The sequence below is a fragment of the Chanodichthys erythropterus genome, chromosome 16 (genome assembly GCF_024489055.1).
Source record: "Chanodichthys erythropterus isolate Z2021 chromosome 16, ASM2448905v1, whole genome shotgun sequence".
NCBI lineage: Eukaryota > Metazoa > Chordata > Actinopteri > Cypriniformes > Xenocyprididae > Chanodichthys > Chanodichthys erythropterus.
In genome coordinates, this window is record NC_090236.1 from 10,160,648 (window position 1) to 10,177,778 (window position 17,131).

Consider the following 17,131-nt stretch of genomic DNA (forward strand, 5'->3'; position numbering starts at 1 on the left):
CAACCATATAAATGCTGTTTGAGACCAGGGTGACTGAATGGTTAAAGCGTTAATGGACTAAAGCCCACATGGGTTTAAACCCCACTTCTGGTAGAAGCTTTACAATGCTCAAAACTGGGGTTAGTACATAAGGTTTAGACTCTGACTGATTTAATCCATATTCTGCAAAATAGTATTGTTTAAGGTATAGGTAATGTTGTCAAAGGAATATCACAGTTTTATTCTACACCAAAAAAAAAACTCTTTGTCCAGATCAGTCAGATACAATGTGGCGATCCTACTTAAGAACACTTAATTTTCCCTTCCATTGATCTTCGATTGATACACATTTGAAGAAAGATGAGAAAACTCAAACCTAAACAACATATCATTAGTAAAATCATCCATCCATCCAGACTGTTGTAGGATCATGGGAAGACTTCACACAAAAGCCTTCTGGCTCAGCCAGCTAGTAACCCTCGGTGAAACAGACCAGGATGGCCGAGTGGTTAAGGCGTTGGACTTAAGATCCAATGGACAAATGTCCTCGTGGGTTCGAACCCCACTCCTGGTAGAAGCTTTAGTATGTTAAATTGAGAGATTAGACAGCAATGTCTAGTAACAACAAATATTTGGACTACTGTATGAGAGATATTACTTTGTCCAGATCAGTCAGATAGAATGTGGAAATCCTAGTTAAGGACACAAAATGATTCATTGTTTTCCTTTCCATTGTTCTGTGTTTGAAAGGCAACTATATAAATGCTGTTTGAGACCAGGGCGACTGAGTGGTTAAGGTGTTAATGGACTAAAGCCCACATGGGTTCAAACCCCACTTCTGGTAGAAGCTTTACAATGCTCAAAACTGGGGTTAGTACATAAGGTTTAGACTCAAACTTATTTAATCCAGATTCTGCAAAATAGTATTGTTTAAGGTATAGGTAATGTTGTCAAAGGAATATCACAGTTTTATTCTACACCAAAAAAAAAAAACACTTTGTCCAGATCAGTCAGATACAATGTGGCGATCCTACTTAAGAACACTTAATTTTCCCTTCCATTGATACACATTTGAAGAAAGATGAGAAAACTCAAACCTAAACATCATTAGTAAAATCATCCATCCATCCAGACTGTTGTAGGATCGCGGGAAGGCTTCACACAAAAGCTTTTTGGCTCAGCCAACTGGTAACCTTCCTCGAAACAGACCAGGATGGCCGAGTGGTTAAGGCGTTGGACTTAAGATCCAATGGACAAATGTCCTCGTGGGTTCAAACCCCACTCCTGGTAGACACTTTAGACTATTTAATACTGAGCCCTGCACATGACATGCAGAAAAAAAGTAATTCGTTCACAAGCTTTACTAAGTCATTCTCTTCATTTGCTGAAGCGTGCACATGATTTACCCTGCTATTTTTTCCTGCATGTCATGTGCGCGGCTCCATAGTTCAAAACTAGAGTTAGTGTAAGATTTACAGTATTCTCAGATATGACAATCAAGATTGTGAACAAAAGTGGTTTGTCAAAGGAACATCAAATGCTTTTACTCCATTCAGAAAAGCCACATTACTTTGTCCAGATCTGTTAGCTAGAATGTGGTGATCCTAGGACAATTTAAGATGAATTTTTTTCCTTTCTATTGTTTTGCGTTTGAGAGACAATATTAGATGCTGTCTGAGACCAGGGTGGCTGAGTGGTTAAGGCACTGATGGACAAATGTCCACATGGCTTTGAACCACTCCTGGTAGAAGCTTTACTATGTTCAAAACTGGGGTTAGTACATACAGTTTATCCTCAGACTTGATATAATCCAGATTCTGCAAAAAAGTAGTGTTGAAGGTGTAGGTAATGTTGTCAAAGGAACACCACGCAGTTTTACTCCACTCCAAAATACAGCTTTGACCAGACCAGTCAGATAGTATGTGGCAATCCTAATTAAGCACACTTATTGGTTAATGAGTTTCCCTTCCATTGATCTACATTTCAAAGATGGCCATATCCATATCCATTGATGTACCAGGATGGCCGAGTGGTTAAGGCGTTGGACTTAAGATCCAATGGACAAATGTCCTCGTGGGTTCGAACCCCACTCCTGGTAGAAGCTTTAGTATGTTAAATTGAGAGATTAGACAGCAATGTCTAGTAACAACAAATATTTGGACTACTGTATGAGAGATATTACTTTGTCCAGATCAGTCAGATAGAATGTGGAAATCCTAGTTAAGGACACAAAATGATTCATTGTTTTCCTTTCCATTGTTCTGTGTTTGAAAGGCAACTATATAAATGCTGTTTGAGACCAGGGCGACTGAGTGGTTAAGGTGTTAATGGACTAAAGCCCACATGGGTTCAAACCCCACTTCTGGTAGAAGCTTTACAATGCTCAAAACTGGGGTTAGTACATAAGGTTTAGACTCAAACTTATTTAATCCAGATTCTGCAAAATAGTATTGTTTAAGGTATAGGTAATGTTGTCAGAGGAACATCACACAGTTTTATTCCACACCAAAAAAAAAAAACACTTTGTCCAGATCAGTCAGATACAATGTGGTGATCCTACTTAAGAACACTTAATTTTCCCTTCCATTGATACACATTTGAAGAAAGATGAGAAAACTCAAACCTAAACATCATTAGTAAAATCATCCATCCATCCAGACTGTTGTAGGATCGAGGGAAGGCTTCACACAAAAGCTTTTTGGCTCAGCCAGCTGGTAACCTTCCTCGAAACAGACCAGGATGGCCGAGTGGTTAAGGCGTTGGACTTAAGATCCAATGGACAAATGTCCTCGTGGGTTCAAACCCCACTCCTGGTAGACACTTTAGACTATTTAATACTGAGCCCTGCACATGACATGCAGAAAAAAAGTAATTCGTTCACAAGCTTTACTAAGTCATTCTCTTCATTTGCTGAAGCGTGCACATGATTTACCCTGCTATTTTTTCCTGCATGTCATGTGCGCGGCTCCATAGTTCAAAACTAGAGTTAGTGTAAGATTTACAGTATTCTCAGATATGACAATCAAGATTGTGAACAAAAGTGGTTTGTCAAAGGAACATCAAATGCTTTTACTCCATTCAGAAAAGCCACATTACTTTGTCCAGATCTGTTAGCTAGAATGTGGTGATCCTAGGACAATTTAAGATGAATTTTTTTCCTTTCTATTGTTTTGCGTTTGAGAGACAATATTAGATGCTGTCTGAGACCAGGGTGGCTGAGTGGTTAAGGAACTGATGGACAAATGTCCACATGGCTTTGAACCACTCCTGGTAGAAGCTTTACTATGTTCAAAACTGGGGTTAGTACATACAGTTTATCCTCAGACTTGATATAATCCAGATTCTGCAAAAAAGTAGTGTTGAAGGTGTAGGTAATGTTGTCAAAGGAACACCACGCAGTTTTACTCCACTCCAAAATACAGCTTTGACCAGACCAGTCAGATAGTATGTGGCAATCCTAATTAAGCACACTTATTGGTTAATGAGTTTCCCTTCCATTGATCTACATTTCAAAGATGGCCATATCCATATCCATTGATGTACCAGGATGGCCGAGTGGTTAAGGCGTTGGACTTAAGATCCAATGGACAAATGTCCTTGTGAGTTCGAACCCCACTCCTGGTAGAACCTTTAGTATGTTAAATTGAGAGATTAGACAGCAATGTCTAGTAACAACAAATATTTGGACTACTGTATGAGAGATATTACTTTGTCCAGATCAGTCAGATAGAATGTGGCAATCCTAGTTAAGGACGCAAAATGATTCATTGTTTTCCTTTCCATTGCTCTGTGTTTGAAAGGCAACCATATAAATGCTGTTTGAGACCAGGGTGACTGAATGGTTAAAGCGTTAATGGACTAAAGCCCACATGGGTTTAAACCCCACTTCTGGTAGAAGCTTTACAATGCTCAAAACTGGGGTTAGTACATAAGGTTTAGACTCTGACTGATTTAATCCATATTCTGCAAAATAGTATTGTTTAAGGTATAGGTAATGTTGTCAAAGGAATATCACAGTTTTATTCTACACCAAAAAAAAAAACTCTTTGTCCAGATCAGTCAGATACAATGTGGCGATCCTACTTAAGAACACTTAATTTTCCCTTCCATTGATCTTCGATTGATACACATTTGAAGAAAGATGAGAAAACTCAAACCTAAACAACATATCATTAGTAAAATCATCCATCCATCCAGACTGTTGTAGGATCATGGGAAGACTTCACACAAAAGCCTTCTGGCTCAGCCAGCTAGTAACCCTCGGTGAAACAGACCAGGATGGCCGAGTGGTTAAGGCGTTGGACTTAAGATCCAATGGACAAATGTCCTCGTGGGTTCGAACCCCACTCCTGGTAGAAGCTTTAGTATGTTAAATTGAGAGATTAGACAGCAATGTCTAGTAACAACAAATATTTGGACTACTGTATGAGAGATATTACTTTGTCCAGATCAGTCAGATAGAATGTGGAAATCCTAGTTAAGGACACAAAATGATTCATTGTTTTCCTTTCCATTGTTCTGTGTTTGAAAGGCAACTATATAAATGCTGTTTGAGACCAGGGCGACTGAGTGGTTAAGGTGTTAATGGACTAAAGCCCACATGGGTTCAAACCCCACTTCTGGTAGAAGCTTTACAATGCTCAAAACTGGGGTTAGTACATAAGGTTTAGACTCAAACTTATTTAATCCAGATTCTGCAAAATAGTATTGTTTAAGGTATAGGTAATGTTGTCAAAGGAATAACACAGTTATATTCTACACCAAAAAAAAAAAAAAAACAAACACTTTGTCCAGATCAGTCAGATACAATGTGGTGATCCTACTTAAGAACACTTAATTTTCCCTTCCATTGATACACATTTGAAGAAAGATGAGAAAACTCAAACCTAAACATCATTAGTAAAATCATCCATCCATCCAGACTGTTGTAGGATCGCGGGAAGGCTTCACACAAAAGCTTTTTGGCTCAGCCAACTGGTAACCTTCCTCGAAACAGACCAGGATGGCCGAGTGGTTAAGGCGTTGGACTTAAGATCCAATGGACAAATGTCCTCGTGGGTTCAAACCCCACTCCTGGTAGACACTTTAGACTATTTAATACTGAGCCCTGCACATGACATGCAGAAAAAGTAATTCGTTCACAAGCTTTACTAAGTCATTCTCTTCATTTGCTGAAGCGTGCACATGATTTACCCTGCTATTTTTTCCTGCATGTCATGTGCGCGGCTCCATAGTTCAAAACTAGAGTTAGTGTAAGATTTACAGTATTCTCAGATATGACAATCAAGATTGTGAACAAAAGTGGTTTGTCAAAGGAACATCAAATGCTTTTACTCCATTCAGAAAAGCCACATTACTTTGTCCAGATCTGTTAGCTAGAATGTGGTGATCCTAGGACAATTTAAGATGAATTTTTTTCCTTTTGTATTGTTTTGCGTTTGAGAGACAATATTAGATGCTGTCTGAGACCAGGGTGGCTGAGTGGTTAAGGCACTGATGGACAAATGTCCACATGGCTTTGAACCACTCCTGGTAGAAGCTTTACTATGTTCAAAACTGGGGTTAGTACATACAGTTTATCCTCAGACTTGATATAATCCAGATTCTGCAAAAAAGTAGTGTTGAAGGTGTAGGTAATGTTGTCAAAGGAACACCACGCAGTTTTACTCCACTCCAAAATACAGCTTTGACCAGACCAGTCAGATAGTATGTGGCAATCCTAATTAAGCACACTTATTGGTTAATGAGTTTCCCTTCCATTGATCTACATTTCAAAGATGGCCATATCCATATCCATTGATGTACCAGGATGGCCGAGTGGTTAAGGCGTTGGACTTAAGATCCAATGGACAAATGTCCTCGTGGGTTCGAACCCCACTCCTGGTAGAAGCTTTAGTATGTTAAATTGAGAGATTAGACAGCAATGTCTAGTAACAACAAATATTTGGACTACTGTATGAGAGATATTACTTTGTCCAGATCAGTCAGATAGAATGTGGAAATCCTAGTTAAGGACACAAAATGATTCATTGTTTTCCTTTCCATTGTTCTGTGTTTGAAAGGCAACTATATAAATGCTGTTTGAGACCAGGGCGACTGAGTGGTTAAGGTGTTAATGGACTAAAGCCCACATGGGTTCAAACCCCACTTCTGGTAGAAGCTTTACAATGCTCAAAACTGGGGTTAGTACATAAGGTTTAGACTCAAACTTATTTAATCCAGATTCTGCAAAATAGTATTGTTTAAGGTATAGGTAATGTTGTCAAAGGAACATCACACAGTTTTATTCCACACCAAAAAAAAAAAAAAAAACACTTTGTCCAGATCAGTCAGATACAATGTGGTGATCCTACTTAAGAACACTTAATTTTCCCTTCCATTGATACACATTTGAAGAAAGATGAGAAAACTCAAACCTAAACATCATTAGTAAAATCATCCATCCATCCAGACTGTTGTAGGATCGCGGGAAGGCTTCACACAAAAGCTTTTTGGCTCAGCCAACTGGTAACCTTCCTCGAAACAGACCAGGATGGCCGAGTGGTTAAGGCGTTGGACTTAAGATCCAATGGACAAATGTCCTCGTGGGTTCAAACCCCACTCCTGGTAGACACTTTAGACTATTTAATACTGAGCCCTGCACATGACATGCAGAAAAAAAGTAATTCGTTCACAAGCTTTACTAAGTCATTCTCTTCATTTGCTGAAGCGTGCACATGATTTACCCTGCTATTTTTTCCTGCATGTCATGTGCGCGGCTCCATAGTTCAAAACTAGAGTTAGTGTAAGATTTACAGTATTCTCAGATATGACAATCAAGATTGTGAACAAAAGTGGTTTGTCAAAGGAACATCAAATGCTTTTACTCCATTCAGAAAAGCCACATTACTTTGTCCAGATCTGTTAGCTAGAATGTGGTGATCCTAGGACAATTTAAGATGAATTTTTTTCCTTTTGTATTGTTTTGCGTTTGAGAGACAATATTAGATGCTGTCTGAGACCAGGGTGGCTGAGTGGTTAAGGCACTGATGGACAAATGTCCACATGGCTTTGAACCACTCCTGGTAGAAGCTTTACTATGTTCAAAACTGGGGTTAGTACATACAGTTTATCCTCAGACTTGATATAATCCAGATTCTGCAAAAAAGTAGTGTTGAAGGTGTAGGTAATGTTGTCAAAGGAACACCACGCAGTTTTACTCCACTCCAAAATACAGCTTTGACCAGACCAGTCAGATAGTATGTGGCAATCCTAATTAAGCACGCTTATTGGTTAATGAGTTTCCCTTCCATTGATCTACATTTCAAAGATGGCCATATCCATATCCATTGATGTACCAGGATGGCCGAGTGGTTAAGGCGTTGGACTTAAGATCCAATGGACAAATGTCCTTGTGAGTTCGAACCCCACTCCTGGTAGAAGCATTAGTATGTTAAATTGAGAGATTAGACAGCAATGTCTAGTAACAACAAATATTTGGACTACTGTATGAGAGATATTACTTTGTCCAGATCAGTCAGATAGAATGTGGCAATCCTAGTTAAGGACGCAAAATGATTCATTGTTTTCCTTTCCATTGTTCTGTGTTTGAAAGGCAACCATATAAATGCTGTTTGAGACCAGGGTGACTGAATGGTTAAAGCGTTAATGGACTAAAGCCCACATGGGTTTAAACCCCACTTCTGGTAGAAGCTTTACAATGCTCAAAACTGGGGTTAGTACATAAGGTTTAGACTCTGACTGATTTAATCCATATTCTGCAAAATAGTATTGTTTAAGGTATAGGTAATGTTGTCAAAGGAATATCACAGTTTTATTCTACACCAAAAAAAAAAAAAAACACTTTGTCCAGATCAGTCAGATACAATGTGGTGATCCTACTTAAGAACACTTAATTTTCCCTTCCATTGATACACATTTGAAGAAAGATGAGAAAACTCAAACCTAAACATCATTAGTAAAATCATCCATCCATCCAGACTGTTGTAGGATCGAGGGAAGGCTTCACACAAAAGCTTTTTGGCTCAGCCAGCTGGTAACCTTCCTCGAAACAGACCAGGATGGCCGAGTGGTTAAGGCGTTGGACTTAAGATCCAATGGACAAATGTCCTCGTGGGTTCAAACCCCACTCCTGGTAGACACTTTAGACTATTTAATACTGAGCCCTGCACATGACATGCAGAAAAAAAGTAATTCGTTCACAAGCTTTACTAAGTCATTCTCTTCATTTGCTGAAGCGTGCACATGATTTACCCTGCTATTTTTTCCTGCATGTCATGTGCGCGGCTCCATAGTTCAAAACTAGAGTTAGTGTAAGATTTACAGTATTCTCAGATATGACAATCAAGATTGTGAACAAAAGTGGTTTGTCAAAGGAACATCAAATGCTTTTACTCCATTCAGAAAAGCCACATTACTTTGTCCAGATCTGTTAGCTAGAATGTGGTGATCCTAGGACAATTTAAGATGAATTGTTTTCCTTTCTATTGTTTTGCGTTTGAGAGACAATATTAGATGCTGTCTGAGACCAGGGTGGCTGAGTGGTTAAGGCACTGATGGACAAATGTCCACATGGCTTTGAACCACTCCTGGTAGAAGCTTTACTATGTTCAAAACTGGGGTTAGTACATACAGTTTATCCTCAGACTTGATATAATCCAGATTCTGCAAAAAAGTAGTGTTGAAGGTGTAGGTAATGTTGTCAAAGGAACACCACGCAGTTTTACTCCACTCCAAAATACAGCTTTGACCAGACCAGTCAGATAGTATGTGGCAATCCTAATTAAGCACACTTATTGGTTAATGAGTTTCCCTTCCATTGATCTACATTTCAAAGATGGCCATATCCATATCCATTGATGTACCAGGATGGCCGAGTGGTTAAGGCGTTGGACTTAAGATCCAATGGACAAATGTCCTCGTGGGTTCGAACCCCACTCCTGGTAGAAGCTTTAGTATGTTAAATTGAGAGATTAGACAGCAATGTCTAGTAACAACAAATATTTGGACTACTGTATGAGAGATATTACTTTGTCCAGATCAGTCAGATAGAATGTGGAAATCCTAGTTAAGGACACAAAATGATTCATTGTTTTCCTTTCCATTGTTCTGTGTTTGAAAGGCAACTATATAAATGCTGTTTGAGACCAGGGCGACTGAGTGGTTAAGGTGTTAATGGACTAAAGCCCACATGGGTTCAAACCCCACTTCTGGTAGAAGCTTTACAATGCTCAAAACTGGGGTTAGTACATAAGGTTTAGACTCAAACTTATTTAATCCAGATTCTGCAAAATAGTATTGTTTAAGGTATAGGTAATGTTGTCAGAGGAACATCACACAGTTTTATTCCACACCAAAAAAAAAAAAAAACACTTTGTCCAGATCAGTCAGATACAATGTGGTGATCCTACTTAAGAACACTTAATTTTCCCTTCCATTGATACACATTTGAAGAAAGATGAGAAAACTCAAACCTAAACATCATTAGTAAAATCATCCATCCATCCAGACTGTTGTAGGATCGAGGGAAGGCTTCACACAAAAGCTTTTTGGCTCAGCCAGCTGGTAACCTTCCTCGAAACAGACCAGGATGGCCGAGTGGTTAAGGCGTTGGACTTAAGATCCAATGGACAAATGTCCTCGTGGGTTCAAACCCCACTCCTGGTAGACACTTTAGACTATTTAATACTGAGCCCTGCACATGACATGCAGAAAAAAAGTAATTCGTTCACAAGCTTTACTAAGTCATTCCCTTCATTTGCTGAAGCGTGCACATGATTTACCCTGCTATTTTTTCCTGCATGTCATGTGCGCGGCTCCATAGTTCAAAACTAGAGTTAGTGTAAGATTTACAGTATTCTCAGATATGACAATCAAGATTGTGAACAAAAGTGGTTTGTCAAAGGAACATCAAATGCTTTTACTCCATTCAGAAAAGCCACATTACTTTGTCCAGATCTGTTAGCTAGAATGTGGTGATCCTAGGACAATTTAAGATGAATTTTTTTCCTTTCTATTGTTTTGCGTTTGAGAGACAATATTAGATGCTGTCTGAGACCAGGGTGGCTGAGTGGTTAAGGCACTGATGGACAAATGTCCACATGGCTTTGAACCACTCCTGGTAGAAGCTTTACTATGTTCAAAACTGGGGTTAGTACATACAGTTTATCCTCAGACTTGATATAATCCAGATTCTGCAAAAAAGTAGTGTTGAAGGTGTAGGTAATGTTGTCAAAGGAACACCACGCAGTTTTACTCCACTCCAAAATACAGCTTTGACCAGACCAGTCAGATAGTATGTGGCAATCCTAATTAAGCACACTTATTGGTTAATGAGTTTCCCTTCCATTGATCTACATTTCAAAGATGGCCATATCCATATCCATTGATGTACCAGGATGGCCGAGTGGTTAAGGCGTTGGACTTAAGATCCAATGGACAAATGTCCTTGTGAGTTCGAACCCCACTCCTGGTAGAACCTTTAGTATGTTAAATTGAGAGATTAGACAGCAATGTCTAGTAACAACAAATATTTGGACTACTGTATGAGAGATATTACTTTGTCCAGATCAGTCAGATAGAATGTGGCAATCCTAGTTAAGGACGCAAAATGATTCATTGTTTTCCTTTCCATTGCTCTGTGTTTGAAAGGCAACCATATAAATGCTGTTTGAGACCAGGGCGACTGAGTGGTTAAGGTGTTAATGGACTAAAGCCCACATGGGTTCAAACCCCACTTCTGGTAGAAGCTTTACAATGCTCAAAACTGGGGTTAGTACATAAGGTTTAGACTCAAACTGATTTAATCCAGATTCTGCAAAATAGTATTGTTTAAGGTATAGGTAATGTTGTCAAAGGAACATCACACAGTTTTATTCCACACCAAAAAAAAAAAAAAAAACACTTTGTCCAGATCAGTCAGATACAATGTGGTGATCCTACTTAAGAACACTTAATTTTCCCTTCCATTGATACACATTTGAAGAAAGATGAGAAAACTCAAACCTAAACATCATTAGTAAAATCATCCATCCATCCAGACTGTTGTAGGATCGCGGGAAGGCTTCACACAAAAGCTTTTTGGCTCAGCCAGCTGGTAACCTTCCTCGAAACAGACCAGGATGGCCGAGTGGTTAAGGCGTTGGACTTAAGATCCAATGGACAAATGTCCTCGTGGGTTCAAACCCCACTCCTGGTAGACACTTTAGACTATTTAATACTGAGCCCTGCACATGACATGCAGAAAAAAAGTAATTCGTTCACAAGCTTTACTAAGTCATTCTCTTCATTTGCTGAAGCGTGCACATGATTTACCCTGCTATTTTTTCCTGCATGTCATGTGCGCGGCTCCATAGTTCAAAACTAGAGTTAGTGTAAGATTTACAGTATTCTCAGATATGACAATCAAGATTGTGAACAAAAGTGGTTTGTCAAAGGAACATCAAATGCTTTTACTCCATTCAGAAAAGCCACATTACTTTGTCCAGATCTGTTAGCTAGAATGTGGTGATCCTAGGACAATTTAAGATGAATTTTTTTCCTTTCTATTGTTTTGCGTTTGAGAGACAATATTAGATGCTGTCTGAGACCAGGGTGGCTGAGTGGTTAAGGCACTGATGGACAAATGTCCACATGGCTTTGAACCACTCCTGGTAGAAGCTTTACTATGTTCAAAACTGGGGTTAGTACATACAGTTTATCCTCAGACTTGATATAATCCAGATTCTGCAAAAAAGTAGTGTTGAAGGTGTAGGTAATGTTGTCAAAGGAACACCACGCAGTTTTACTCCACTCCAAAATACAGCTTTGACCAGACCAGTCAGATAGTATGTGGCAATCCTAATTAAGCACACTTATTGGTTAATGAGTTTCCCTTCCATTGATCTACATTTCAAAGATGGCCATATCCATATCCATTGATGTACCAGGATGGCCGAGTGGTTAAGGCGTTGGACTTAAGATCCAATGGACAAATGTCCTTGTGAGTTCGAACTCCACTCCTGGTAGAACCTTTAGTATGTTAAATTGAGAGATTAGACAGCAATGTCTAGTAACAACAAATATTTGGACTACTGTATGAGAGATATTACTTTGTCCAGATCAGTCAGATAGAATGTGGCAATCCTAGTTAAGGACGCAAAATGATTCATTGTTTTCCTTTCCATTGCTCTGTGTTTGAAAGGCAACCATATAAATGCTGTTTGAGACCAGGGTGACTGAATGGTTAAAGCGTTAATGGACTAAAGCCCACATGGCTTTAAACCCCACTTCTGGTAGAAGCTTTACAATGCTCAAAACTGGGGTTAGTACATAAGGTTTAGACTCTGACTGATTTAATCCATATTCTGCAAAATAGTATTGTTTAAGGTATAGGTAATGTTGTCAAAGGAATATCACAGTTTTATTCTACACCAAAAAAAAAACTCTTTGTCCAGATCAGTCAGATACAATGTGGCGATCCTACTTAAGAACACTTAATTTTCCCTTCCATTGATCTTCGATTGATACACATTTGAAGAAAGATGAGAAAACTCAAACCTAAACAACATATCATTAGTAAAATCATCCATCCATCCAGACTGTTGTAGGATCATGGGAAGACTTCACACAAAAGCCTTCTGGCTCAGCCAGCTAGTAACCCTCGGTGAAACAGACCAGGATGGCCGAGTGGTTAAGGCGTTGGACTTAAGATCCAATGGACAAATGTCCTCGTGGGTTCGAACCCCACTCCTGGTAGAAGTTTTAGTATGTTAAATTGAGAGATTAGACAGCAATGTCTAGTAACAACAAATATTTGGACTACTGTATGAGAGATATTACTTTGTCCAGATCAGTCAGATAGAATGTGGAAATCCTAGTTAAGGACACAAAATGATTCATTGTTTTCCTTTCCATTGTTCTGTGTTTGAAAGGCAACTATATAAATGCTGTTTGAGACCAGGGCGACTGAGTGGTTAAGGTGTTAATGGACTAAAGCCCACATGGGTTCAAACCCCACTTCTGGTAGAAGCTTTACAATGCTCAAAACTGGGGTTAGTACATAAGGTTTAGACTCAAACTTATTTAATCCAGATTCTGCAAAATAGTATTGTTTAAGGTATAGGTAATGTTGTCAAAGGAACATCACACAGTTTTATTCCACACCAAAAAAAAAAAAAACACTTTGTCCAGATCAGTCAGATACAATGTGGTGATCCTACTTAAGAACACTTAATTTTCCCTTCCATTGATACACATTTGAAGAAAGATGAGAAAACTCAAACCTAAACATCATTAGTAAAATCATCCATCCATCCAGACTGTTGTAGGATCGCGGGAAGGCTTCAAACAAAAGCTTTTTGGCTCAGCCAGCTGGTAACCTTCCTCGAAACAGACCAGGATGGCCGAGTGGTTAAGGCGTTGGACTTAAGATCCAATGGACAAATGTCCTCGTGGGTTCAAACCCCACTCCTGGTAGACACTTTAGACTATTTAATACTGAGCCCTGCACATGACATGCAGAAAAAAAGTAATTCGTTCACAAGCTTTACTAAGTCATTCTCTTCATTTGCTGAAGCGTGCACATGATTTACCCTGCTATTTTTTCCTGCATGTCATGTGCGCGGCTCCATAGTTCAAAACTAGAGTTAGTGTAAGATTTACAGTATTCTCAGATATGACAATCAAGATTGTGAACAAAAGTGGTTTGTCAAAGGAACATCAAATGCTTTTACTCCATTCAGAAAAGCCACATTACTTTGTCCAGATCTGTTAGCTAGAATGTGGTGATCCTAGGACAATTTAAGATGAATTTTTTTTCCTTTCTATTGTTTTGCGTTTGAGAGACAATATTAGATGCTGTCTGAGACCAGGGTGGCTGAGTGGTTAAGGAACTGATGGACAAATGTCCACATGGCTTTGAACCACTCCTGGTAGAAGCTTTACTATGTTCAAAACTGGGGTTAGTACATACAGTTTATCCTCAGACTTGATATAATCCAGATTCTGCAAAAAAGTAGTGTTGAAGGTGTAGGTAATGTTGTCAAAGGAACACCACGCAGTTTTACTCCACTCCAAAATACAGCTTTGACGAGACCAGTCAGATAGTATGTGGCAATCCTAATTAAGCACACTTATTGGTTAATGAGTTTCCCTTCCATTGATCTACATTTCAAAGATGGCCATATCCATATCCATTGATGTACCAGGATGGCCGAGTGGTTAAGGCGTTGGACTTAAGATCCAATGGACAGATGTCCTCGTGGGTTCGAACCCCACTCCTGGTAGAAGCTTTAGTATGTTAAATTGAGAGATTAGACAGCAATGTCTAGTAGCAACAAATATTTGGACTACTGTATGAGAGATATTACTTTGTCCAGATCAGTCAGATAGAATGTGGAAATCCTAGTTAAGGACACAAAATGATTCATTGTTTTCCTTTCCATTGTTCTGTGTTTGAAAGGCAACTATATAAATGCTGTTTGAGACCAGGGCGACTGAGTGGTTAAGGTGTTAATGGACTAAAGCCCACATGGGTTCAAACCCCACTTCTGGTAGAAGCTTTACAATGCTCAAAACTGGGGTTAGTACATGAGGTTTAGACTCAAACTGATTTAATCCAGATTCTGCAAAATAGTATTGTTTAAGGTATAGGTAATGTTGTCAAAGGAACATCACACAGTTTTATTCCACACCAAAAAACAAAAAAAAACAAACACTTTGTCCAGATCAGTCAGATACAATGTGGTGATCCTACTTAAGAACACTTAATTTTCCCTTCCATTGATACACATTTGAAGAAAGATGAGAAAACTCAAACCTAAACATCATTAGTAAAATCATCCATCCATCCAGACTGTTGTAGGATCGCGGGAAGGCTTCACACAAAAGCTTTTTGGCTCAGCCAACTGGTAACCTTCCTCGAAACAGACCAGGATGGCCGAGTGGTTAAGGCGTTGGACTTAAGATCCAATGGACAAATGTCCTCGTGGGTTCAAACCCCACTCCTGGTAGACACTTTAGACTATTTAATACTGAGCCCTGCACATGACATGCAGAAAAAAAGTAATTCGTTCACAAGCTTTACTAAGTCATTGTCTTCATTTGCTGAAGCGTGCACATGATTTACCCTGCTATTTTTTCCTGCATGTCATGTGCGCGGCTCCATAGTTCAAAACTAGAGTTAGTGTAAGATTTACAGTATTCTCAGATATGACAATCAAGATTGTGAACAAAAGTGGTTTGTCAAAGGAACATCAAATGCTTTTACTCCATTCAGAAAAGCCACATTACTTTGTCCAGATCTGTTAGCTAGAATGTGGTGATCCTAGGACAATTTAAGATGAATTTTTTTCCTTTCTATTGTTTTGCGTTTGAGAGACAATATTAGATGCTGTCTGAGACCAGGGTGGCTGAGTGGTTAAGGCACTGATGGACAAATGTCCACATGGCTTTGAACCACTCCTGGTAGAAGCTTTACTATGTTCAAAACTGGGGTTAGTACATACAGTTTATCCTCAGACTTGATATAATCCAGATTCTGCAAAAAAGTAGTGTTGAAGGTGTAGGTAATGTTGTCAAAGGAACACCACGCAGTTTTACTCCACTCCAAAATACAGCTTTGACGAGACCAGTCAGATAGTATGTTGCAATCCTAATTAAGCACACTTATTGGTTAATGAGTTTCCCTTCCATTGATCTACATTTCAAAGATGGCCATATCCATACCCATTGATGTACCAGGATGGCCGAGTGGTTAAGGCGTTGGACTTAAGATCCAATGGACAAATGTCCTCGTGGGTTCGAACCCCACTCCTGGTAGAAGCTTTAGTATGTTAAATTGAGAGATTAGACAGCAATGTCTAGTAACAACAAATATTTGGACTACTGTATGAGAGATATTACTTTGTCCAGATCAGTCAGATAGAATGTGGAAATCCTAGTTAAGGACACAAAATGATTCATTGTTTTCCTTTCCATTGTTCTGTGTTTGAAAGGCAACTATATAAATGCTGTTTGAGACCAGGGCGACTGAGTGGTTAAGGTGTTAATGGACTAAAGCCCACATGGGTTCAAACCCCACTTCTGGTAGAAGCTTTACAATGCTCAAAACTGGGGTTAGTACATAAGGTTTAGACTCAAACTTATTTAATCCAGATTCTGCAAAATAGTATTGTTTAAGGTATAGGTAATGTTGTCAAAGGAACATCACACAGTTTTATTCCACACCAAAAAAAAAAAAAAAACACTTTGTCCAGATCAGTCAGATACAATTTGGTGATCCTACTTAAGAACACTTAATTTTCCCTTCCATTGATACACATTTGAAGAAAGATGAGAAAACTCAAACCTAAACATCATTAGTAAAATCATCCATCCATCCAGACTGTTGTAGGATCGCGGGAAGGCTTCACACAAAAGCTTTTTGGCTCAGCCAACTGGTAACCTTCCTCGAAACAGACCAGGATGGCCGAGTGGTTAAGGCGTTGGACTTAAGATCCAATGGACAAATGTCCTCGTGGGTTCAAACCCCACTCCTGGTAGACACTTTAGACTATTTAATACTGAGCCCTGCACATGACATGCAGAAAAAAAGTAATTCGTTCACAAGCTTTACTAAGTCATTCTCTTCATTTGCTGAAGCGTGCACATGATTTACCCTGCTATTTTTTCCTGCATGTCATGTGCGCGGCTCCATAGTTCAAAACTAGAGTTAGTGTAAGATTTACAGTATTCTCAGATATGACAATCAAGATTGTGAACAAAAGTGGTTTGTCAAAGGAACATCAAATGCTTTTACTCCATTCAGAAAAGCCACATTACTTTGGGAAGATCTGTTAGCTAGAATGTGGTGATCCTAGGACAATTTAAGATGAATTTTTTTCCTTTCTATTGTTTTGCGTTTGAGAGACAATATTAGATGCTGTCTGAGACCAGGGTGGCTGAGTGGTTAAGGCACTGATGGACAAATGTCCACATGGCTTTGAACCACTCCTGGTAGAAGCTTTACTATGTTCAAAACTGGGGTTAGTACATACAGTTTATCCTCAGACTTGATATAATCCAGATTCTGCAAAAAAGTAGTGTTGAAGGTGTAGGTAATGTTGTCAAAGGAACACCACGCAGTTTTACTCCACTCCAAAATACAGCTTTGACGAGACCAGTCAGATAGTAT

General features: G+C 39.1%; 18 non-coding genes across 18 annotated transcripts; all 18 read left to right on the forward strand.

Moving 5' to 3' along the window:
• Positions 1-470: 470 nt before the first annotated feature.
• Positions 471-553, forward strand: trnal-uaa (transfer RNA leucine (anticodon UAA)). Its single transcript has one exon. It is a non-coding gene; the product is annotated as a tRNA-Leu (tRNA).
• A 633-nt stretch (positions 554-1,186) lies between these two features.
• On the forward strand, positions 1,187-1,269 carry trnal-uaa (transfer RNA leucine (anticodon UAA)). The gene has a single exon. It is a non-coding gene; the product is annotated as a tRNA-Leu (tRNA).
• Positions 1,270-1,994: 725 nt separating this feature from the next.
• trnal-uaa (transfer RNA leucine (anticodon UAA)) lies at positions 1,995-2,077 on the forward strand. The gene has a single exon. It is a non-coding gene; the product is annotated as a tRNA-Leu (tRNA).
• Positions 2,078-2,712: 635 nt separating this feature from the next.
• On the forward strand, positions 2,713-2,795 carry trnal-uaa (transfer RNA leucine (anticodon UAA)). The gene has a single exon. It is a non-coding gene; the product is annotated as a tRNA-Leu (tRNA).
• A 1,456-nt stretch (positions 2,796-4,251) lies between these two features.
• On the forward strand, positions 4,252-4,334 carry trnal-uaa (transfer RNA leucine (anticodon UAA)). Its single transcript has one exon. It is a non-coding gene; the product is annotated as a tRNA-Leu (tRNA).
• A 641-nt stretch (positions 4,335-4,975) lies between these two features.
• Positions 4,976-5,058, forward strand: trnal-uaa (transfer RNA leucine (anticodon UAA)). Its single transcript has one exon. It is a non-coding gene; the product is annotated as a tRNA-Leu (tRNA).
• A 724-nt stretch (positions 5,059-5,782) lies between these two features.
• On the forward strand, positions 5,783-5,865 carry trnal-uaa (transfer RNA leucine (anticodon UAA)). Its single transcript has one exon. It is a non-coding gene; the product is annotated as a tRNA-Leu (tRNA).
• Positions 5,866-6,505: 640 nt separating this feature from the next.
• On the forward strand, positions 6,506-6,588 carry trnal-uaa (transfer RNA leucine (anticodon UAA)). Its single transcript has one exon. It is a non-coding gene; the product is annotated as a tRNA-Leu (tRNA).
• A 1,445-nt stretch (positions 6,589-8,033) lies between these two features.
• Positions 8,034-8,116, forward strand: trnal-uaa (transfer RNA leucine (anticodon UAA)). The gene has a single exon. It is a non-coding gene; the product is annotated as a tRNA-Leu (tRNA).
• Positions 8,117-8,841: 725 nt separating this feature from the next.
• Positions 8,842-8,924, forward strand: trnal-uaa (transfer RNA leucine (anticodon UAA)). The gene has a single exon. It is a non-coding gene; the product is annotated as a tRNA-Leu (tRNA).
• A 638-nt stretch (positions 8,925-9,562) lies between these two features.
• trnal-uaa (transfer RNA leucine (anticodon UAA)) lies at positions 9,563-9,645 on the forward strand. Its single transcript has one exon. It is a non-coding gene; the product is annotated as a tRNA-Leu (tRNA).
• A 1,448-nt stretch (positions 9,646-11,093) lies between these two features.
• trnal-uaa (transfer RNA leucine (anticodon UAA)) lies at positions 11,094-11,176 on the forward strand. Its single transcript has one exon. It is a non-coding gene; the product is annotated as a tRNA-Leu (tRNA).
• A 1,455-nt stretch (positions 11,177-12,631) lies between these two features.
• trnal-uaa (transfer RNA leucine (anticodon UAA)) lies at positions 12,632-12,714 on the forward strand. Its single transcript has one exon. It is a non-coding gene; the product is annotated as a tRNA-Leu (tRNA).
• Positions 12,715-13,351: 637 nt separating this feature from the next.
• Positions 13,352-13,434, forward strand: trnal-uaa (transfer RNA leucine (anticodon UAA)). The gene has a single exon. It is a non-coding gene; the product is annotated as a tRNA-Leu (tRNA).
• A 726-nt stretch (positions 13,435-14,160) lies between these two features.
• Positions 14,161-14,243, forward strand: trnal-uaa (transfer RNA leucine (anticodon UAA)). The gene has a single exon. It is a non-coding gene; the product is annotated as a tRNA-Leu (tRNA).
• Positions 14,244-14,886: 643 nt separating this feature from the next.
• Positions 14,887-14,969, forward strand: trnal-uaa (transfer RNA leucine (anticodon UAA)). The gene has a single exon. It is a non-coding gene; the product is annotated as a tRNA-Leu (tRNA).
• A 725-nt stretch (positions 14,970-15,694) lies between these two features.
• Positions 15,695-15,777, forward strand: trnal-uaa (transfer RNA leucine (anticodon UAA)). Its single transcript has one exon. It is a non-coding gene; the product is annotated as a tRNA-Leu (tRNA).
• Positions 15,778-16,416: 639 nt separating this feature from the next.
• Positions 16,417-16,499, forward strand: trnal-uaa (transfer RNA leucine (anticodon UAA)). Its single transcript has one exon. It is a non-coding gene; the product is annotated as a tRNA-Leu (tRNA).
• The last annotated feature ends 632 nt before the right edge of the window (positions 16,500-17,131 follow it).